A 3,937-nucleotide genomic window follows, 5' to 3' on the forward strand; every position below is an offset into this window, starting at 1 on the left:
GTCGTGTTGCTTGCCACCGTGGACCTCTTGCTTCCATGGTGTGATGACATCTTGCCACATCAGATTGTGAAAGTCTGCTTTTTTACTGTAATGTTCTCTCTTGGTTGTAGCTGAACCAAAATAAACATCGAGCTAACCACTTCAATCTTCATTCCATTTCAATAAAGATGACAGAGGCGTAGAGTGGCTTTTCATCCGTTGTATTGAAACTTGAAATGCATCAATATGTGTGTGGTAAAAACTGCAAAACAAACATACAGATTTATATTAATCAATTGGCTGAGGTAAATCAAAGAATGGCTAACAACCTAGCTTGTTTTTAACTGACAATCAAAACAGCAACAAGACAAAATAACTTATTCACACGAAATATTTTCCCTAAACAGTTGACAATATACACACCTAACCATATGATCCTATATATTAACACTTACAGCATTGCTTGGCTACAATCGTTGTGGGTTTAGAATGTACATCTGCTGCAGGAAACCAACTGTCTGCCGTTATATCCATAGACATATAAAGAGTAGACGCCGCAACGGCTGCCGGGCAGGGAGAAATGCGGTGGCCATCTTGGGGCGGTCATTCTACTCCGAGTTGAATGAATGTAGACTACTAAGAAGAACGAAGAAGAACGAAGAAAGAAAAGAGAATAATAAATAAGTTTGAGTTGAGAAGCAGGGAGAAAAGATGCCGCAGCATTGCGCAACTTATTCCTGCTCTAATCGCCGGACTTTATTGAACAGGAGTCGGGGGATTACTTTTCACAAGTAAGATTTAACATTACTATTTGTTGTCTTTTGTAACGATTTTCCGTACATATGTATCAATTTTTACAAATCAGTTTTCTACCACCCCAGTTAGTTTAGAAACATTTTTTTAAGGTCGAAATGCTACGTTGTGTTACTTTAATAATACATACAACAGATCATCTGATTGTAGAATAGTTTGCAAACATGCTTATTCACAATTTAAGCAGCTTTGGTTCATTATCAACAGAAATGCATCAAAATTGATGTTTTGTTGAAGACCTGTTGTAAGAAATTTGAAGGAAAAAGTAAGCTTGACCTCCTTTGTAAAAAAAGTGTTGACCAAATCTCCTTCTTTCATTTTGAAGGTTTCCCAAAGACAAAGATGTGAGGAAGAAGTGGGAAGTGGAATTTTTCATTTTCTCTGATATATAAATGTATGTATATATATATATAATATATTATATATGAATATATATGAATCATATTGATACTCTACATGATTTATATATTTTTCATTTTCTCTGATATATAAATGTATCTATTACATATATGGATAGATATATATGATTTATATTTTTTATCGTATTCTCTGATATATAAATGTATATATATATAATATATATGAATCAAATTGATACTCTACATGATTTATATATTTTTCATTTTCTCTGATATATAAATGTATCTATTGCATATATGGATAGATATATATGATTTATATATTTTTTCATATTCTCTGATATATAAACGTATCTATAATGTGTGTGTGTATGTAAATATATATATATATATATATATATATATATATATATATATATATATATATATATATATATATATATACTATATATATATATATATGGAGAGAGAGAGAGAAAGAGAGAGCCTATATGATTTCTGTTGTGTTTATAGTGTTTGCAAAATAGGCTACCTATCATACATAACATATATCATACATCAGAATATTCTATTACTGTTAATCCATTTATAATGAATAAAATACACCGGACCATGTGTCCTGTGTCATAGCTATAATGTATGACGTTTACAGCAAAAAAAACCGCGTGAAAATCAGTTTCTATATCAGAGTTACGATTGATTAAATGCGCTGACACCTAATCGCGCCTTCTCAACAGATTACACTGAGTGGAACGGGTGACCGCCCCAAGATGGCCGCCCCAATTCTCATCAGCGCCAACAGGTAGCAGCGTTCGACGCGGCGTCTACTCTTTATATGTCTATGGTTGTATTCGACCTCTTATTCGTCAGTCATGAGGCAACGTCAAGTTGCTCGGTTACTGATTGGCTGGGGGGCGGGAGAAGAACAACAGAGAGTGACGCAAGGGTGCACGGAGCAGTTCGTCAGCCCCCCCCCCCCCCCCCCCCCCACGCCGTCTCTCCAACTGCTTACAGGAACGTTACTGCTGTAAATGCGCTATGGTAAGAGTCATATTGATGTTATGAATCACACTTTATTGTAGCATCGCTGTTTTAAATTAAATGCACTGCGTTGAGATTGTAAAAGTGTATTGTGCATTTTCGGCAAAGCTAACAAACAAGCTAAGCTACTGCCAAGCTAGCGGCTGTGTATCCAGGACTCCAGCAGCGTTGGGGCTCACGTTCAGCTGTCAACCCACTGGAAGCCATCAGCCCTACAGCGGGCGAGAGGAAACCAGATAGCACACTGGGTGATGTCAGTCAGTGGCGTGCTTTGATGTCAACAAGGTTATCAATGTGAGATAATGAAACAGCTAAGTAGCGCTAGCTTCGGTAGCTAATCGGGGCACGTCATGCACGTTAGCTGCGGAGTCTCGCGCGAGTAGAAAGGAGGCTTAATGACGTCACACAGTAACGTCAGTGACCTCACAGTACAAATGTATAGTTCCCATGTATATACACAACGTATTACGTTCAGTGGTGAGATAAGTAGATCATATACAGTTAGCAGTTTGTTAGTGAGTTGCCTTATTACATGTTTTGTGTGTTTGTGTGGAATTCATTAAGTTTTTGGGCAGTTGTAGTTGCGTTGTTTGTTACTGTGTTATTTTTGGCTGTAATCCCCGTGTAGCAGGAAGTTAGCCATGTCATAAAACATTCAAAATCATCATCACTGTGTTTCTGTTCGATTTGCATAAAACATTTGGCACCCCTATGGACAGTGTAGTGGCAAATAAATCTGGGTCATGATGAATACACCACGCAATTCTACCTGTGTGCTAACAGTGAATTTGAGTCTGATGTATGACCAAGGTTTGATGCTCCCTTTATATAACAAGGCTGAAGTGAATGAGCAACAGGTGCAGCCACAGCTCACCCAAGGCCACAGATAGGGGCCTGGGTGTTTCTTTGCATAGCCCTATCGAATGATGAGCAGTACTCACGTGAAGGTGCAGGACTGTTTTCCCTCCAATGGTGAACAATGATCCTGAATCCACAATCAGCATTGCTGGCTTCATTGTTTATATCTACCTGGTGCTTGCTGTTGTAATCGCAATGAAATGCGACGGGAAGCGTCCGTCACATCAGTATCCCTGCACCAAATGTCTGTACGATTAGTGTATCTGTGGTCACAACATTGGAGTCTAATAGTGTCATAATGTCATTACACACAGAGATGTCTTTGTGTCAGTTTATCACTCTGTCTACCTCTGCACAGAATGTCCATCGACATCAAGAGACATCAAGTGCTGGCAGGAGGAAGTGTGAGAATTTCTGTTAGAATATAGTTTAACAGTTTTTCCATCCGTGTTGGTTGCAAAAAATCTGTGTCGCATGTGCACTGAAAGCTGAAATATGTTAATCTAACAATTATAGGCTTTTACTTTAAAAGTGGAATTGTCAAATCAAACCTGTTACACATGTACGTATGGTACATGTGTTTTGGAGGCTGACTTTGCTTTTTAGTTTTTTCCCTCTACAGGTTTTGCTGTGGAGTATCTGTTCAGGGCCAAGTTGAGTGTGACCACAAGACTGATGGGTCTTGTGATGTGTGCTACGTTTGTTTCTGTGATGAACGAACATATAACACTCAGACCTTTCCTGGCTTTTGTTACAGATGGCATCAATTGATCATGACACTCCATTTGGAAATGTGTAATTAGTTCTTAAACACTGCTGTTAACGGTTTGTTGGTTCATCACCACAGGGTGGCTGTGGGTAACTCTGACATCACCACTTTGGTGTGA

Source organism: Acanthopagrus latus, unplaced genomic scaffold (genome assembly GCF_904848185.1).
Source record: "Acanthopagrus latus isolate v.2019 unplaced genomic scaffold, fAcaLat1.1, whole genome shotgun sequence".
NCBI lineage: Eukaryota > Metazoa > Chordata > Actinopteri > Spariformes > Sparidae > Acanthopagrus > Acanthopagrus latus.